This window comes from Dama dama, chromosome 10 (assembly GCF_033118175.1).
Source record: "Dama dama isolate Ldn47 chromosome 10, ASM3311817v1, whole genome shotgun sequence".
In the NCBI taxonomy this organism is placed as follows: Eukaryota; Metazoa; Chordata; class Mammalia; order Artiodactyla; family Cervidae; genus Dama; species Dama dama.
Genome location: NC_083690.1, coordinates 15,580,897 through 15,601,515, shown reverse-complemented (window position 1 = coordinate 15,601,515; position 20,619 = coordinate 15,580,897). Strand labels below are relative to the sequence as shown.

The 20,619-nt window shown below is 44.5% G+C and overlaps 1 protein-coding gene across 3 annotated transcripts in view; it reads left to right on the top strand.

Annotated features, from left to right (window-relative positions):
* The first annotated feature begins 6,713 nt into the window (after window positions 1–6,713).
* The window catches only part of MYH11 (myosin heavy chain 11), a 126,125-nt gene continuing 112,219 nt past the window's right edge, over window positions 6,714–20,619 (top strand). For all 3 annotated transcript variants that reach the window (XM_061152896.1, XM_061152895.1, XM_061152897.1), the window contains exon 1: window positions 6,714–6,870. The gene's annotated coding sequence lies outside the window, so the exon portion shown is untranslated. The remainder of the gene's footprint in view (window positions 6,871–20,619) is intronic.

Genomic DNA, 20,619 nt, shown 5'->3' with positions numbered 1-20,619 from the left:
TATTTTCTTAAACAATTTTGGCTTCTCCTAGGAGATTTAATTAAAGGTGGGGGTGGGGGATAATTCTTTTAATTTTGCTGTAAGTAAAACAAAGAGTTTATTACTTGAAGAATGTGGAATAAGCATGATGAGACAGGCTTTAGGAGAAATACCAGAAAGTACCTTTTAAAAGATGGCATTGTTTATCTTCCTTGTGGCCCTCAGTTGTACAGTTACCAGATGAACTCTGAAAGGGCCAACCCTCACTTGGATGGGCTCTGAAAGCCTTCTTAAATGTCATGTTTTATTCCTGGGATAGAAAAGTAGTAAGATTTCTTATAGTGCCATCTCTAAAATGCTTTGATATTTATTGACATTTTTATAATGTGGAGTCTTTAGGCTGGCTTCACTGACGCAGCAGATGAGTATAGTAGACAGAACCTAATTGGCACAAGATACAAGGTATATTCAGAACAAAACTGCATGGGCACCTATACACTGACAACATTTAGCTTAAACATTTTCCATAGGGAGGGTGATAAGGAAGGACTAGCTGGCAAAATTGGCCTTCTTTTTGGGGTGTTGATTCTGTGCTGCTTTTGGAAATTACCAAACCTTTATTTCTGGTGCTGGTCAAGTTTTCGGTGTAAGGAGTTCAATCCTTACAGATTAACCAAGAATTTTTATCTTAATGCTGAAAACTATTAAAGAAATTCCCTTAAATCATACTTTACAAGTCAAAAGATTTTTGAGAGGCCCTATTAGTGGGCTAAAATTATATATACAGATGTAGAAATATTATAAAGGGCTCATTTCCATTTTTTAAATGAAATCTATAGTACCTGATTACAATGATGAATTCCACTGTATTGTATAGAGGAATGTAACTATCTAAATTTTTCTCAGAGGATTTGGTTTACACCCAGGAATGTTGGCAGTGGACACTGTTTACCTCAGGAATTGCAATCATGCAGGACTAGATTAAGAAAAAGTGCTAGAGTTTGTCATTTTGGATACGACATGAAATCATAAAAATAGAAGCTAAACAGAATTGTCACATGTAGTCCATATTGTGTCTGTATGCATTATTCTGTAATTTGTTTGTACCTAGGCAACTTTTATACTTTCAGTGTACCATTTAATAAAAAAAAAAAAGCATGCAAAAGGCGTTCCTGTGACTCTTCTGTCATCAAGAGATGTCCACCGGAACCAGAATAAGGCTTGGCGATGGTTCCTTAGGCTTTCTTTGGGGATCTCCGGCAACCTAGTTGTTGGAGGGTTGAGGACCACTGGCATCAGCCATGTCACCCTGGGATAGTTACTCTTCACCGGGTGGCAGTGGTAGGGGCTGGTGATGTTATTCTCTGAGGGCACAGTGTCATAATCTGTGGGGCCATATGTGGTTTGAAAAAACACATTTAGTGTTACGGTTTTTTTTTGGTTGTGCCTTGTGGCTTGCAGGATCTTAGTTCCCCGACCAGGAACTGAACCTGGGCCGTGGCAGCACCAAGTCCTAACCACTGGACCACCAGGGAATTCCCATATATTCTAGCAGTTTAAATAGGTTCTTGAGCTGAGACACTTAAACTCAAGGAAGGAAAAGATAAACATAGAAGACCTATCAAACTCTTCTCATGAACTCATAAACTGAATTAGTACATCATTGCAGTAATTTTCATGGGGCTGTTAGAAGAACTTATCCTCTAGACATGCAGGAGAAGTTTTAGCAGAAAACTTACACAAAAATAGGATGGGAATTGGACTTGAAGAGGAATTTAGGAATAGCAAACATTTAAAACTTTGGTAGTAAAAAAAAACTTGTAGCAGGACCAGAGGTGGCTTTTGAAGATGATAAATTTAAGCTTAGCATGTATGTTTGCTTAGTATCAACTAACAGCTTTATAATTATGTGCAATAACATATTTGTATATGTCCCACATGCCTGTATGATTATGTAAAATATGATGTGTTCTTTTAACCTAAAGCCAAGTGTACATGAAGGACTAACAGTTGTGAGAAGATTCCTTTAAAGGCATTTGGGACAGTGGTTCCCAGCCACTGGGCATTTCATTTTTGTAACAGCCATTTTGCAAGGATTGTGTGGTCTTCATTGATTTTTTAAAAATGAAAGTGAGGTAAAACTACCTTTTAAAAAATAGACAATTTTTAAAAACAGTTATAGGTTCACAGCAGAATTGAGTGTGAAGTACAGAGTTCTTACATACCCCCCAAAGTGGTACACACTCACAGACTCCCTGTTATCAACATATCCCCTGAAAGTGGTACATTTGTTACATTCAATGAACCTACATTGACATATCATTGTTACTCAGAGTCCATAGCTGATGTCAGGGTTCACTCTTGGTGTTATATAGCCTATGGGTATATATGTCACTGGGCTTCCCTTGTGGCTCAGCTGATAAAAGAGTCTTCCTGCAATGCAGGAGACCTGGGTTCGATCCCTGAGTTGGGAAGATCCCCTGGAGAAGGGAAAGGCTACCCACTCCAGTATTCTGGCCTAGAGAATTCCATGGACTATATAGTCCATGGGGTTGCAAAGAGTCGGACAAGACTGAGCAACTTTCTCTTCACTTCATACATGTCACTACATGCATCCACCCATCATTACAGTATCAGTAATTAAACTGCTGTAAAAATCTTTTGCACTCTGTCTATTCTTCCTTCCTTTATCTCCTCTTAACTCCTGGCCACCAGTGATCTGTTTAGGGTCTCCATAGTTTTACCTTTCCAGAATGTTATATAGTTGGACTCATACTGTATGTAGCTTTTTTACACTGTTTTCTTTCACTTAGTAATACTCATTTAAGTTTTGCCCATTCTGTTCATGACTTGAAAGCCCATTTCTATATAGTGCTGAGTAATACTCTGACATCTGAATGCACCACAGTTTATCCATTCACTTGCTTAGACGGACTTATCAGTTGCTTCCAAGACTTGCTATTAATGAAGAAAGCTGCTCTACAACTGTGCAGGCTTTAGGACAGACATAGGTTTTCAACTCATTTGAGGAGATCCCAAGGAGTGTGATCTGCTAGGTCATATGGTAAGAACACGTTTACTTTTGTAAGAAACCATAAGACGATTTTTATTGAGAATTTTCAGACCTTTCCTGATAGAGGATCCAGAGTCCTGTGCAGATCTTGAGCTGGATAACCTGACTGCTGGACCACATGCAGGAGCCACACATCAACCCAGTCTTTGAGGTTATTAAAAGCTGGAGAGACTCACACTTTCAGACTTTTTGAATCTAGTAGTAAAGTCAAAGCTATTTGATTTAAAAAAAAAAAGACTCTAAAAGAGGGGAATTTCCCCGCTGCCATCTTGTTCCATGAGTTCATGGAAACTCCCAGGACACGTCACCTCACAGGAGCCATGCCAAGGAAACTTACTTGACAGCCCTTAGTCAGTCACAGTTATGTTTTTAGAAAGTAATTTCCCCCCCTCAATCTTTAACTGGCTTTTTGAGCCATGAGAAATAAAACAAAGGCATCTGATTTTGAAGAGTCAAACATCTGAGCTTCTGCATTAGATAGACATTGAATGACTATTATGTGAAACACATGCAGTCCCTAAGGACTTCTAGCGTGTACCAGAAATGCCTTGTATATAAGGCCTTCCCCATGTTGAGGCAAAGATTCTGACCATCTCTGCTTTCTTTGAGAAACACAGGCTCAGAGGGGTTCACTGACAATCCCGTGGCCCCCTGGTTGGTGCTTAGCAGATCATGAGTTCAAACCCTCAGACTTCTCTACTTATGCTGGACTCCACACAGCAGGGTGGGAGTTCCTGCTCCATCATTAGCTAGCTGAGCTAAATTGGCTGGTTATTTCATTCACCAAACCTGGTTCCTCCACAGCAAAAGAGAAAAAAAAAATGTTTAAGTATATACCTCATAGGGTTATTATAAAGACTAGATGAGGTAATGTAGTGCAATTCGGTGTCTGTTATAAAGCCTTCATTTATTAATAGGTTAATATAATTAATCTCTTAAAAGTTACCAAGTTCTTTAAAGAATCAGATGCACCGCTTTGGAATACCAATGTGAATGCCTCTGGAAACATGCCGGTTTTCACTCTGAGGTCAGCGAGTTGGACTCTCACAGCCTGCTCTGGATTATCTTTCCAGCATGGGAAGGAGATGATCAACTTCAGTTTTTCCCCCTTCCCCTTCTCTGCTCCACATCAGCTCTGTACTAATGCAGGGACAGTTTCCACTCCTTTTACAGTGTAGACATTACGAGGCACATGGGGAAGCCGCCCATTCATCACTTTCTGAAGAACTTTACCCCTGACATCCCAGCCAGCTGAATGCTGGCTGTTGCGGACTCTGACTTAGGCCCATTATGTGGGGTGTGGAGCTGGGCCTGGGTGTTTTAAGGGTGGAAAGTAGGCAAGATGTTGGAGGGATGAGGAAGGGCCAGAGAGGGTCTGAGATGCAGAACTGCAGAGGGGGCTGGCAGCCTGCAGGAAATAGCAGGCAGGACAGGCTGTCATCATTACAAGGTCCTCAAGGCCAAGTGTAACTCTGCTTGGTTTCATGTTCGTTTTGAATAATAGCTAACATGAAGCATTTTACATGGATATATGTTCATTTGGGGCTTCCCTGGTGGCTCAAACGGTAAAGAACCTGCCTGCAATTTCAGGAAACCTGGGTTCAGTCCCTGGGTCGGGAAGCTCCCCTAGAGGAGGGCATGGCAACCCACTCTGTATTCTTGCCTGGAGAATTCCATGGAAAGGAGCCTGGTGGGCTACAGTCCATAGGGTTACAAAGAGTTGGACACAATTGAGCAACTAACACAGACACATGTTCATTTTACATGGATCTTCTCAAGGACCATTTACAAAGAACTGGAGTGTGAAGAAGTGACTGCTGTTCTTCCCATTTTACAGGTAGGGAAACTGAGGCACCAGGTCAAACAACTAGAAAATGGCACTGGCAGATTCCAACTAACCCTAGTGGGGGTCTTTAGCCTCAAGGCTAATTCTTGTGGGCATTTCCCTGTAATGCCCCTCGGGAAGTGAATCATGGCAGCTGTGGGCCTCAGACCCAGTGAGGGTTCAGGCAAAACTCTTCACTACTCCAGGGCCTCAGTTTTCTCACCTGCAAAATGGGGGCATTAATAAAGGCCTCACCATCACCTGACCTAGTGGCCAGAGGAAAGTTTGTTGGATAAGACGGGGGCGAGTACCAAGCACAGAGCCGGGTAAGGGTCTTCCAACATCTTTAACCCCCTCAGCAAACCCTCTGGCTTAAGCATCTGGGACCAACGTGGGACTTGGGGGGCCACCTCCTTCTGGCTCAGCCGCAAGCAGAGGGGTCCCCCTCCCACCCCACTGCCCTCAGATGCCGCCCCCCCAACCCCCGCAGGGCGCAGGGAGGCCGCTCGGCACCATATTTAGTCAGGGGGAGCGGGCAGCCCCGAGCTGGTATGCAGCGCTGGGAATTCCTGCAGGAAGGAGCCTGCGCCTGCCCTTTTTGGGTTGTCTCCCGCCCAGCGCCCCCAGCCGCCCGCCGCGCCCGCCCCGGGTGGGAGGACCGGCCGGGAACCTAGGAGTCCGGCCGGGCGGGGAGCGGGGCGCCCAGCTGCCCGTGGGTCCCCGGGCTGGCGCAGGGCCAGCCCAACGCTGCGGCTTCCTTTTATGGCCTGTGTGCGTGCGTGTGACAGAGAGGAGAGAAATGGGGGGAGAAAGGGAGGGCGATCTGGAGCCAGAGACACAGGGACCAGAGACAGAGAGAGACAGAGAGACAGTAAGAGACAGCCATGGGCAGAGTGACGGAGACACACAGAATGAAAGGCAGAACAAGACAGACAAACGGTGACGGTGACGGAGAGACCCGGTGTCAGACACACTGGAGGGGGTGGTGCGGACACGGGGTAAGGGAGTGGGACTGAGAGGGACAGAGACAGAGAGAAAGCTTTCAGGCAGCTTCATTTGCAAAAATTTCTTGGGGCGGGGAGGAGCAGGAAAAGGGCGCTTTCGAAGAGCAGGGAGGCACCCACATTGTCTTTGGATCCTGACATGCACCTTGCAAATTACATAATTACCACACACACACTTCAGCTTCAAACGCCGAGGCTCAGAGAGGGGAAGTGACTTGCCTGAGGTCACACAGCCAGCGAATGGTACACCCGGTGCCTGAAGTCACAACAATTGGGTCTTTTTTTTTTTTTTGCTGTGGGTGGAAGTGGCGATGCCAAGTTGGGAAAAGTAAAAACTTCCCCTTTCCGCACAATTCCCAGCAGAGTTGGGGGCTCCTGTCTTGTACTTTGCAAAGTTCAGAAAATCCCCTTTCCCTGCCTGTCTCGCAGCATAGCCAGCCCCTTTCCAGGCAGCAGGGGCGAAAAAAATGGGGAGCGGGGAGAGGAGGTGTCGACTCGGACCCCCACAGTTCCTCCCCTGCGGAAGAAGCGGTTAAAGCCTGCGCGGCTGGAACTGACTCAAGGAAGAAATTCTCAAGCATCCCCTAGAGACGCCGAGTGCTCTCCACCCGTTTCTCTAGGGACCCGGAGTCTCCGCGACTGTCCGAGAGCCGGGGTTAGAAAGCCCCGAACGCCTCTGCCCGCTGCGCCCTTCCCGGGGCCCCCCATCCGGTGCGCCCCTTTATGGGCGTCGCGGCAGGAGCGCGCGAGGCCAGGACCAGCGCGTTTTTCGGGCCCTGCAGGGGGCGCTGCGGAGGGAGCCGCGCGGGACCCATCCCCTCCCCGCCCTCCTCGGCGGCCTCTCCTTTCCCACCCGCGGGCAGCTCCGGGTCTATAAAAAGAGGCGTCCCGGGCGAGCGCGGAGATTTGGACGCCCCTGCCTGGGAGGTGTACCAGATCTGAGCTCTCCGTCAAGTTTCTTCTCCGCTCTCCCCCCCAGTTGGAGATCTGTAAGTATGTGGTCCTGCGGCTGACGAAGTTGAATCGGGGGTTACAGGATCCTGCAGGGCATCCTATAGGGGCTGGGGAGCCGTGAGGCGCATCTGTTGCCATCCTCTTAAGGACCATTGGGGAGGGGCTGAGGGGTCACAATTTTCACTTCTCTCTGCCCCGTCATCCTATATTTTCCCCAAACCAGCATCTCCCAAGGTAGCCAATGAGAAGTACCCCCTTGAGGGGTACTTATTAAAGATAATGCCTGGGCCCATCTCCGGTTACTTTAGAATCTTCAGAGAAACTGTACTCTGTGTATATGAGTCCCAGATGATTCTTGTTATGAGGAGACTCTGAGAGATAATGCTGCTTTGGAAATATCAAAGATCCAGCTTCCACTGAAAAGTCATTTCCTATCTCATAGAAAGGCAATGTGTGGCTCCCAGTGGAGATGGAAGCATCAGTTTAAAAAACCATGGGCAGAAGGGGGGGGGGGGTGTTTTTCCCCAGTCTAGAGCAGCAGTCCCCAACCTTTTTGGCATCCCCATGGAAGACAATTTTTGATGGATCAGGGTAGGGGGATGGTTTCAGGACGATTCAATCACATTACATTTATTGTGCACTTTATTTCTATTATTATTACATTAGCTCCACCTCGGAGCATCAGGCATTAGATGCTGGAGGTTGGGGGACCCCTGCGCTAGAGGATGCGCTGCTGATAAACCTTGATCATGATCCATTTGTTACAGCTTGGTTTTCTTCCAGACACACACACACCTCCCCCCCACCCAAATTTTTAAAAATCTCATCCAGGTTGACCCCAGGGGCCTCAAATACTCAGACGCCAAAGCCTGCACTTGCTTACAGAGTCTGCAAGTGCATTAGGTAAGATGGGGCTGGGCTTTCCTGCAGAACACCCATGTTGCTCTCATGTCCCACCAAGTGGGCAAAGTGAGAGAAAGTGGCTGCCACCAGTTGTCTGCTTTCTGTCTGCACTGGGAGCTGATGGGGATTTGGCTGCCTGAGGAAAGGCACCGTTCAAAACCACACTCATCAAGAAGTAAAAGCAAATATTGAGAAACCCCAGGAGAGGGAGCATTTAGTACAGTATTAAGAACTCATAGATTAAATTGCAAACTGACCATTATATACAGAGAAGGAGCTTGCAGAAGCTGAGCTGAAAGTCATTTGATAGCAGTGGGTGAAACAGGACATTGAAGACCCATAGAAGTGCAGTTTCCTTGGTGCTTTCCCATTGAGGCAAATTACCATTGATGGAGCGCTTATGCGCCAGGCACTGTAGCAGTGTTTGACTTCATTGACCTCATTTAGTCATTGCAACATTTTAAGGGAGGCATTCTGATGCCAGTTTAGTATACAAGATAACTGAGGCTCAGAGAGTTTAAGTAATTTGCCCAATGTCACACAGCTTACGAGTGGTGGATCCCATTCCTGCCAATTCTATACCCCTGACCCCACCAACTTTTTTCTTTACCATGAACAAAAACTTTGTTGGAGTCAGGTTTCTGATGGGACCAGATGCGACCAGTAAGGCAAGTGTTTATCATCTCTTTGAAGAAACTATAAACTGACCTTTTGCAAATTTAAAATAAAATGCACTGTTTGTCCCCTGGTGGTATGGTTATCTAGTTGACTAGATTAGATGGGCTGCCATCCCCAGAGTCCAAAAGGTGAACTAGCTGGGCCTTCCTCGAGAAGCTTCTAGGGCTGGTAAACACTGTGTGTTTTATTATCATGTCTGAAATAGACATGTTATTCCGTACAAGGTATTTGTTATGGATTTGTTATCGTTACTTTTCTGTGCGAGGTCTGAGATTGAGGCAAACATGCCCATTTATGGTAGCGTTTTCCACGAGGCCATCCCCAGCCCCCTTGCAAATTAGCCCTGTATTGCAGCTTTGTTGGTCCTGCGTCTGGGGATTTCTCTGCCCTTGTCCTTCCCATTTGGGAACAAGTTGGGGAGTCTGGAGAGGAAGACATTTGGGAAAAAAGGGGGATTAACATCTCCTGCTCTCTTTTGTTTTGAAGTTTTATTTTTTGGGTGGGAAAGTGGTCTTCTCCTTTCCTCAGCATATTGAATCCAAACAGGTGAATTTTATGCTCTAGGCACAACCATGTAACTCTAAACTCAGATACACATTAGATTTTTCTGGCAAACCACATCCAATGTTAAATTCACCAGAATCCAAGAACATCACAAGCAAATGTGATGGAAATCATCCATGTTGTCCTTCCCAAACCTCAGTTTTCCCATCTGTAAAATGGGGCTAATGAGACTATCTAACGTCTGTTGAGTGCTTTTGCTGGGACACCATGCCGAATCCGTTACAGGCATCTTGTCACTAAGTCTTCACAATAACTCTTTGGAGTGGATGCTATTATTATTGGTCCTGTTTCACAAATGTGGAGATTGAATAACTTACTCAAGATAGCTTGACTAGCCGATGAGGAAGACAAGATTTTACAAAACTAGCTCTTTCAAGACTTCAGTGTGTATGGAATTGCCCTGCTGGGAGGATTCAAGAGGATCATGCATACGAAAGATTTAGCATAGTGCTTGACCCCTGGTGAACTTCCATGGATGGTTATTTATATGTGATCAGAGACCTTAAAGATTTTGCTCAGAATGTTGCAGAATTTTGGCAGAACCAGGAAACCTATGGTGTAGTCTTTCCATAAAAGAGAAACTTGCCCTTAAATTTCTTGTCTTGTCATCTCTTTTCATAAACTCAGATCCTATTTGGGCAAAGGTGGTGATTAGAATCTTCTGCACTAATATAGATACATTTCCTCACCTGTGTCAGGAACATGACCAGGTATATTGGCCCAGGTATTTTGTGATTTGTGTAGGATCTCTGTGGTGTCCTTGAAGAGCTCACGTGTAAGTGGGAGGAGCCTGTCTGGCTTCCAAGGTGACTCCTTTGACCCCTGGGGTCTCTTCCCCTCACTCTGACCATCAAACGCATTTAACCATGGCCACACTGTGGGAGAAAGCCTGAGTCTGCAAAAGGCTACGTAGGAATTTGAAGGAACTTTTTGTTTTGCTTTGTTGGAGAATAGTTGACTTTGAAGGAAATTTTGTGAGGGGTCAGATGATAAAGGAAGAAGCTAGCATTGCCTGCTGTCCCTACAGAGGAAGTCAGGTGTCTCTGAACCACATCAGTGATTCGGAGGTGAAAGAGGAATGGTCCTCATCAAAGTCCCTAAGAAAGGGCCATAGGCTTGCCTCTTGTTCACCCGTACAGGCTTGAACTTCCCCTCCGCTGGTGAAGCAAGCAGCAAATGATACAGAATCTCGGAAGGGTTCTGTATCCCTCAGAGTCTGAGACCACTGGGGGTGGTTATAACCCTTCCCTGGTCTCCAGGTAGAATGCCTCTCCAGGTAGAATTCCTGACCTTCTTTGTCCTTCCCCGCCTCTCCACTCTTCCCCATCTTTAGATATAACCATTGTTAATGTATTCTTGAGCATCTTTCCAAAACTTTTCTAAGTCAAATCTTCCTTTTTTACACAAATATTGTTGGCTTTGTAAATTAGCTGGTTTTTCACTTTATTGCATATTTTTAACTTTCTATATCAGCATATTGTGTTTTTAACTCGCCTGCGTAATATTCTATTATATGGAAGTATAGCATCTAGTCATGGAGTCAGGAAAAGACTTTGATATGGGGAAAGATTGAAAGTAAAAGGAGAAGGGGCAAAAGAGGATGAGATGGTTAGATAGCATGACTGACTCAAGGGACATGAATTTGAGCAAACTCCAGGAGATAGTGAAGGACAGGGAAACCTGGCATGCTACAGTATATGGGGTTGCAAAAAGTTGGACATGACTTAGTGACTGAATAACAAAATAGCCTCTTACTACAACAACCTCTTATTGAAATTTACCAGCTTCACTCCACATATAAACAGGGCTTCAGGGACATCTTTGTGTATCTATCTATATCTAATTATATGAGTTTATCTGCAGGATAAATTCCCAGCAATGCAATTGGCTAAGTTAGAGAGCACGCACATTTAAAATGGATAGATATTGCTAAACAGTCCTCTAAAGACACTGTCGATTTAAATTTCTAAAGGACACATAGGAGACTACATGTATTTTAAGCTGTGCTAAGCCAGAGTTGCAAGAAACAAGACACAATGGGGCTTTTAGGACCAGAAATGACCATTTCTCTCTATCCTCAAAGCATCCTCCGTGGGAGCCACCAGACCTCTTGCTGACCAAGTTCTCTTGGTAGGGAGGAAAAATTAATTAGCTTTGATAATTGTAAGAACTTCCTTCTGGAGGTACTTTAAAAACAGTGTTCAAATGAGGTAGGCAGATGTCAGAAAGGGGTGCAGCTGTGGCGAAGCCACACAAGTCTATGCAAGGAAGCCAAGCAAGGATGAGACTTTCTGCTTGGATCAGGTGTCAGATCTGGGTTCAAATCTTGGCTCCAAATTTTACAAGCAAAAGCCTTTACTTTCTGGGACCTCCATAGCCTTATAGGAATAATCAATAATGCCTACCTCATCGAACACTTAGAAAACATAGCAAGATGGTATATATAAAATAAATAGCCTAGCTCGATGTCCCATGAATAGAAAGGGGAATAGAGGCTTCGAGGTGGCGCTAGTGGTAAAGAACCCACCTGCCAATGCAGGAGATGTAAGAGACGCCGGTTTGATCCCTGGGTTGGGAAGAATCCCTGGAAGAGGGCATGGCAACCCACTCCAGTATTCTTGCCTGGAGAATCCCATGGACAGAGGAGCCTGGTGGCTACGGTCCATAGGTCTGCACAGAGTCAGACACAGCTGAACAACTTAGCACACATAGCACAGTGATAATAGTGCTTGTTATTAATGACAGGTTAAGAGTCCCGGTTGCCCATGGTGACAGTTGCCTGGAGATCTGGGGCATCTGGGGGCCCAGCCCCTCCCCCTGCTTCCCTCTGCACACTGACTCCTCCCTCACCTGGACAAGGTCTTGACCTAGTTTCTTCTCTGCAGAGGTCCTGTCAGCTGGTGGTCTGTGTTCTAGATCAGGCCCAAAAGTTTTCATTTTGTCTGCATGGCGTTTGAAACATGCACTAATTTCCTTTAGGGATGGATATGATGGCTCAGACAGTAAAAGATCCACCTGCAGTGCAGGAGACCTGCGTTTGATCCCTCAGTCGGGAAGATCCCCTGGAGAAGGGAATGGCTACCTATTCCAGTATTCTTGCCTGGAGAATCCCAGGGACAGAGGAACCTGGCGGGCTACAGTCCATGGGGTTGCAAAAGAGTCGGACCCAACTAAGCGACTTCACTTTCATTTCATACCTAAATGCAGACTTCCAAGTCTGTGGGATATCTGGCAGTGCAGGGCCCACATCCTCACTCAGACACCCCAGCAGGAGCTGGGAAGCTGCCATGTCTCCTCTGGACAGACCAGAGGGCTCTGTCCAGCCACCTCCAGCCTGGGTCACTCTGCATGGCTCACCTGACCCCGACGACACTTGAGTTGGTGTCTCTGGTCCAAAATCTTGGCAGTAAAATACTGAGGGTAGCTGTTAACTAGGGCTGATGACGTGCAAATCCTGTTACTGTTTACTCTGGGGAATTTCATTCATTTTTCAATAATACAGAAGCAGAAGGGGCAAGATCTTTTACCCCTGAGTTCCTCTGGGGAAGATAAAACCGGTGCTAAAACAAGCTGAAATAGCTAAACATTCTCAGTTGGTCCAACTCCAACCTTTTTGATCTGGAATCACAGATACCACAAAATGTTAGAGCCCTTCCTATTTCTTTCCCCAAGTGAAAAACACAAGGCCCAGAGAGAGAGAGTGACTTGCCCAGAGCCGCCCAGTGAGTTCAGCACAGAACTGGAATGTGTAAACCTGTGGTCTTACAGAGGCTAATGAAGAGCTCAAAGAAGGAAGCTGGGTGTTGTTGAGGAAGCCAGGATGTGCACAGAGCTGACACATTTGGCTGTGTCAGACGTTGCTGACGCCAACAGTGAAGAGTCCTTTGCTTTCATCAAAAGGCTGGATAGCAGCCTTTGATCACGAACTGGACGTAGTATCCATCAGTCCTGGGTAATGAGCCTGAACGTGTCCTCTCAGCTCTCAGAGCTGATGCAGGACATTGGACAGTACAGAATGGGAGGTGGCGGGGGGTGGGGGGGTAGGGGAGGAGAGCTTGAGAGGAAGAAACCAGGAGGATGGGCGTCTCCTTGAGGTCTGGCTGTCTGGGCTTCTCTTGTCTGCTCTCCTGTCCTCACCCTCCACATGTGTGACCGTCTGTAGCTGGCATTCCAGGTTGGTTGGGACCATCCTCCCCCTAAGGGCCATCTAGCAATCCCTGCAGACATTTTCAGTTGTCACGTCTCAGCGGGGAGGGTGTGTTACCAGCATCTTTTGGGTCGAGACCAGAGATGCTGCTAACAGCCTCACAAGGAACAGGGCAGGCCCCCTCCCTGCAGGTTCCGCCTGCCCAGCCCTCCCCCACACTTCCGCCCACCGTCCATCCCACCGGCAAAGAATTATCCATCCCCAAATGTCAATAGTGCCGCCCTTTGGAGAGATCCTGCTCTGAATTAAGGACCTCAGGCAGGGAGTCGCAGACCGCAGCTTCCCTGCATTTAGTTTATGGCGAATCCTATCACTGCAGTGTGCCCTCTGGCCACTGCTGCAGTCTGGCAAGCTGCTTTTCGTTTCCCCCTGTCCTCACCTAATGCCTGACCTGACACTTTTTGCCTGCTTGTCCACTACCGCAAATTTTGAAGGCTCAAGGTTCTGGCTGCACGCTGAGGCAAGTCCTTATAGCAATAAAACCAAATTACCTGCAGCCTTCAAGTTGCCAAAGACAGATCCAGGGTGTGTCCTATGTGTGTGCCTGTTTTTCTTTCAGTCCTCAAGTTCTTTCTCTATTTCAAAGAGGGTAGACAGAACAGGAAAGATTACTTAGAAAACATATTTTTAATTCAGATTCTACCATATCTAGCTGTGCCATGATGGTCAAATTACTGACCTTCTCTGTGCCTCAGCATAATGGTGCCTTGTGTAGCATTTTTGAGGGGTTTAAACGAGATAATAGCTGACAGTCAATTAGAGCAGCTGTGGGGCTTCCCCAGTGGTTAAGACTCTGTTCCCAGGGCAGGGGGCACAGTTCAATCCCTGCTCAGGGAACTAAGGTCCCCCATGTCACATGATGTGGCCAAAAAAAAAGACAGAGCAGCAGCTATGATTACTAATATTAGTAATATTAATTGCTAGACTTCACCACATTTTCTCAAGGGCAAATCCGTGGGATTTAATTGGTGTTTGGGGTCTGTAATGTTCATGTTTTCAAAGACGTGTGGTCAAAGGACTGAAATAGCTTTCAGATGTCAAGACCTTGGATGTCCTGATGCAAGCTCTCCCTCTAGATGATGGAGGGAAACGGGTTCAGTTCAGTTCAGTCGCTCAGTCATGTCCGACTCTTCGCGACCCCATGAATCGCAGCACGCCAGGCCTCCCTGTCCATCACCAACTCCCGGAGTGTACTCAAACTCAATGGGTAGCACTTCTCAAATGGATAGTGTCTCAACTTCCCTGAATCCTGCACCACCCCCACCCTAAGTATTAATATTTTGAGGGATTCGAGTTCCAAGGAACACACTCCGGGAAACGCCGTTCTAGAGTGAAGCCAAGCTCCTCTTTCCTTTTCTTTCTTCTGACCAAAGCGGATTTCACACATTGTGGCTGTCAGAGACCTCAACGACATGGGAAGCAGCCCAGCCTCTCTCTCCTTTTTTTGGATGAAGACCGAATCTTTGCACTTGATCTGTTTGTAATTTTGAGTCCTAGATTAGACAGGTCTCCTGGCAGTGGGAATTCCTGTGTCCTTTTGTTTTTCTGCTGTGTTTTTGCTTTTCTTTCTTTTTTTATTTTTTTTTTCTGATTTTTAAGGCAACTCACCAACATAGAAATTAGGAAGAGCCCCCTTAGCTGTCATGCTTCTCAAAACAAATAAAACACATCTCCCGGTCTTGTTGGGTATAATTGACTACCATTCAAAAACTTCTCTTGATTGTATTTATACTACTCAACTGCACAATTAAGTGGTAAAGATGGTAAATTTTATTAGGTGGATTTTACCATAATTAAAGGTAAGAAGAAAAAATTTTCATTGAAGTGTATTTTATATCAGAACAGTACCCATCTTTATAGGTATGCAGCTCGATGAATTTCCACCCATGTAACTGGTACTCAGATTAAGAAACAAAGTTATCAGCTCCATGAACCTCCATCATGTCCTACCCTTCCCGTTACATCTGATGTCTAGCACCATAGATTAGATTTGCCTGGTTTTGAATCTGATATACAGGCACACTTCATTTTATTGTGCTTCACAGATACTGTGGGATTTTTTTTTCCCCTACAAATTAAAGGCTTATGGCAAACCTATGTTCAGCAAGTTGTTGGTGCCATTTTTCCAATACCATTTGCTTACTTCATGTCTCTGTGACACATTTTGGTAATTCTTGTATATTTAAGGTGATTTCATTGTAGTATTTGTTATGTGATCTGTGATCAGTGATCTTTGTCATTGCTACTGTGACTCACTTAAATCTCAGATGAAAGTAAGAATTTTTTAACAATCATGTATTTTTCATTAAGGCAGACATTAGACATAATTAGACATTAGACATAATGCTATTGCACACTTAATGGACAACAGCATAGTGTAAATGCGACCTTTTTATACACTGGGAAACCAAAGTATCCATGTAACTTGCTTTATTGTGATAGTTACTTTATTGCAATGGTCTGGAACTGAGCCCAAAGCATCTCTGAGTTCTTCCTGTAAACAGAATCACATAGTATGTCCTTCTTGTGTCTGCCTTTTTTTTCCACACAAGTGTTTGTGTGATTTGTTCTTATCATGATGTGGAGTTGTAGTTTACTTAATTGGGTACCGTTTTGAGAACAGAGTTTTTAGAAAAATATTATGCATCTTTGTTCAATAGACATCTATTGATTTATTCGGCTTCTCTGGGTGTTAGTTGCAGCATATGGGATCCGGTTCCCTGACCAGGTGTCGAACCCAGGCCCCTGCGTTGGGAGAATGGACCACCCAGGGAAGTCCCCCCAAAGCCTCTTCTAATCTATAGGTTCCCCCATTTTAAAATGGTTTACCTGTTAAAGAAACTGAGTCATTCTTCCTACGCTTACCTTGTGGACTTTGTCACACGCCCGTGACCTTGGTTGGCATGTTCCCTGTGGCCTGCATTTCCCTTAAATAGATGTTAGATCCAGAGGCTTCGTCAGTGTCTGTCCCCACCTCACCCCCTTTTTTCTGTAAGAATATTTCACTGGTGGTGGTGCCACTTCCCCAGGCATCCCCTCTGGAGGCACATAACCTCTGATCGGCTTCGTTTTTGCAGCGTTAAGATTGCTGAGTAGATGTAAGTGGTGTCGGCCCGATCCATCCATTGTAAAGTTCTCCATCAGCTATTCAAGCTTCCCAGGTGGTGCTGGTGGTAAAGAACCCACCTGTCATTGCAGGAGACACAAGAGACGCAGGTTTGATCCCTTTGTCAGGAAGATCCCTTGGAGGAGGAAATGTCAACCCACTCCGGTAGTCTTGTCTGGAAAACCCCATGGACAGAAGAGCCCGACAGGCTACAGTTCATGGTATTGCAAAGAGTCAGTCACAACTGAGCACATAGCACATTTGCTTGTTGTCTGATATAAAGGGGTGGGTCTGAGACTGTGGACCAGTATCCTCAGCATCACCCGGGAGCCTGTTAGAAATGCAGATCCCTGGGTTCACCCCAGACCTACTGGCTCAGAAGCTCTGGGGTGGGCCCAGGCATCTGTGATTCTACAACCTCCCAGATGAAGCTGATGCACAAGGAAGTTTGAGAACCATTGGTCTGATGTTTTAGCAACTTTTATAGTCATTGGCAAGACCCATTATTTTATTCAGAGTTCCAGAATTGCTACGTTCTAGTTTCATCATTTCTTCTACATTTATATAGCAGGAATTCTTCTAAGTAGATGGTAGTATTTTTTTTAAAGCAGTGAAAGAGGGGTGAAGGGAGGATGCTGTTGGACTTACTATGTCCCAGGAGAAATTCAATAGCAATTTAAAAATTAAGAGCGACTTTCCTGGGGGTCCAGTGATGAAGACTCCATGTTTCCACTGCAGGGGGGCTTGGGTTCAATCCCTATTTGGGGAATCTGGATCCCACATGCCCGGAGTCACCGCCTCCCAAAAGAATTTATAGTGCAGGAAATTTGATTGCTAAACCTGGAACAGTGTACATTTTCTACAATTTTTTAGTTCACTTTTTGGGATAACTGGAGTGATTTTTTCAGATTTAGGGAATGATTCACTCATTTCTTATTTTATTTTTTAATGAGCTACTAGATCAGGTTGCCCAGGAGAAATAACTAACCTTTCTGAACAAATTAGCTCCCAGTTTTTATTACTGTTATTTTCACCCCAGAAGAGGAAAGCAGGAGTACCTGCCCCTCTGATTTTTGCCTTCGAAAGTCTGCATTTTAGGAGTTGATGGCCCAGTTCCAGGGGCCCATTGGTGGGATGTGGAAGTTAGTTCACCTCCGTGGGATTTGGAGTCCAAGTGTGCAAATTATCTCTTGCGTCTCCTGTATTGACAGGTGGGTTCTTTACTACCAGAGCCACCTGGGAAGCCTGAACAGCAGATGGAGAACTTTACAATGGATGGATCGGGCCGACACCACCTACCCCTACTCAGTAACCTTACCGCTGCAAAAACAAAACTGATCAGAGGTTATGTGCCTCCAGAGGGGATTCATAGCTCAAAGGAGCTATGAATTGTTTTCTGCTGAAGGAGGGGCATCAACCACGCAGTATGTCCTTGTGATTATACATCCTCACTCAGCCTGCACCTTAGTTCTTTGGAGCCACCAGCGGGTGGGGGAGGAGGGGTGGGTCGGCTTGGAGTTGATGAGCCCAAGCCAGTGTTCCGAGGGCAGGACAGCTGCAGGTGTGGTCAGAGGGCCTGGGATGGGCCACTGGAAGGTCTGAAAAGAGTCTGCTGCCTCAGCAGCTCGTCACCTAGACATATCTAGACAATAGAATGGAGAATCTGACATTTAATGACTTGATGTTTTAGATAAAGACAGACTTCTTGTCAATTGTTTAGTGACCTTGAGGAAGAATTTGTAGAGAAGCAGAATCAATGTTTTAGTTTCCCCCTCTTTCTTTACCAGTTTTCAAAACAATGGGTTGATTCCCCAGCAGCTTACAAGAATGATCTGTGATTTGTTTTTTTTTTTTAACTATGATGAACTTATGGATTTAAACATACTCATCTTTCAACTCTTGTATTTACCTTACTGATGTTCAGACTGTCCCATATTTGACCAAATAGAACCCCAGTTTAACATTTTTGTGTGTAGTTTTCTAGACTTTAAAAAATGTATACATGGATATATAAAATGATAAGACATTCTTTTTTAACTATTTTATTCAGCTTTATTGAGGTATAAACTACATATAGTAGTTCTCTAAATTTTTAAAAAATTCACTGATTTTTAAGTGTACAGCTCAGTGAATTTTGACAATGTATATAGTCATACAGTCATCACCATAATCAGGATATAGATGTTTTCATTGCCCCAGAAGTTCCTTTGTGCCTCTTGGCGAGTCAGTTCCCTCCCCAGCCTGTAACAACCTCTGATCTGTTTTCTGTCGTCACAGTTTTGCCTTTTCCAGATCTCCATATTGGTGGAATAATAATAGAGTGTGTAGAATTTGGGTTCTACTTCTTTCATTAAGCTTGCTTTTGCAATTCCTCTATTTTATTGTATAATTTGTTCCTTTTTATTGCTGAGTATTCCATTTATTCATATTGGTTTTTGTCATATTGTCTTTGCATGGTCGAAAGTCACCTATTGTACAATTTCATTTATTGCAGTGTCCAGAAAAGGCAAATCTATAGCGACAGATAGTAGATTAGTAACTGCCAGGGAGCTGGGAGTAGGAACAGGGACTGACTGCAGACTAGCGTGAGGAAACCCTTTTAGGGATGATGGGAATGTTCCAGAATTTAGCATCATGATAGATGCACAACTCTGTAAATTTACTAAAAATCACTGAATTGTGCATTTACAATGAGAGAATTTTAAAGCATGTAAATGACAAATAGGTTAAGATGAAAGGAAAAAATCCTTATTTTTTATTTTACAAGTCTATAATTTGCATTTTAATTAATTTAGAGACTTTTAATGTTCAAGACTTATGGGCAAATCTGTAAACAGCATGAAGTCTCTGAATTATCACTTTCATTATTTTTTTTAACATTCTTTTTTTTTTTTTTTATCTTCTGTTCCATTATGTTTCATCACAGGATATTGAATATAGTTCCCTGTGCTATACATTAGGACCTTGTTGTTTATCCATTCTGAGTGTAATAATTTGCATTTACCAATCCCAACCTTCCAGTCCATCCCTCTTCCTCCCCTAACCCCCTTGGCAACTGCAAGTCTGTTCTCTTTGTCTATAAGTCTATTTCTATTTTATAGATAGGTTCCTCTGTGCTATATTTTAGATTCCACATAGAAGTGATATCATATGGTATTTGTCTTTCTCTTTCTGACTTATCTCACTTAGTTTGATAATCTCTAGTTGCATCCATGTTGCTGCAGATGGCAATGTTTCATCCTTTTTCATGGCTCCGTGGTATTCCATTGTATATACACACTACATCTTCTCTATCCGTTCATCTGTTGATGAACATTTAGGTTGTTTCCGTATTTTAGCTGTTGTGAACTGTGCTGCTATGAACATAGGGATGCATGTATCTGTATGAATTGTAGTTTTGTCCAGGCATATTCCCAGGAATGGGATTGCTGGATCATTCTGGTAATGATTGCTGGTAATTCTATTTTTAGTTTTCTGAGGAACCTCCATACTATTTTCCACAGTGGCTGCATGAATTTATATTCCCACCAACAGCACGGGGGTTGGGGGGTTGAAAGGGCAAAGCTTTGTGTGGTGTATGTAAAAGTCTACCTCTTGAATTGTGGGCTTATAGCATTCTGTTGCCCGAATGATCTGTAATTTAACAAGGCACTTCCTGAAAACTATTTGGATTGCTTGTAGGTTTTGCTGTGCCAAATTGCACTGCAGTGCACATTTTTATACATCTGTTAACACTTGTCTGTTCCCGTAAGCTAAATTGCTAGAAATGGAATTGCAGATCAAGGGATGTGTGTGAATTTTTAGGACTTTTCCATCCATAAGGGCAATGTATGCAGAGCCCCAGCCCCTACTCTTCTGACAACACAGGCATTATCAGTGGTTTTCATCTTAGCCGAGTGGTGAGTGAAAAGCAACATCTCATTGCTTCACCTTGTAGTTCACCATTTACTCCTGAGGCTGGACATCTTTTTCTTATGTGAATTGGTTATTTGAAGGCTTTTGTAAAGTATCTATTTTTGTTAATCATAAATTTAATAAGTTATAAAACTATATTGGCTTCCCATGTAGCTCAGCTGGTAAAGAATCCACGTGCAATGCAGGAGACCTGGGTTCAATCCCTGGGTTGGGAAGATCCCTTGGAGAAGGGAATAGCTACCCACTCCAGTATTCCGGCCTGGAGAATTCCATGTGGTCGCAAAGAGTCGGACATGACTAAGCAACTTTCACTTTCACTTTCTTTCATGGCAAAAGTGCATAATAGAAAGTGTACCCATGTTCAAAGTAGCCTTATTCACATTAGAGAAAATGTGGTAGCAACTCAAGTGT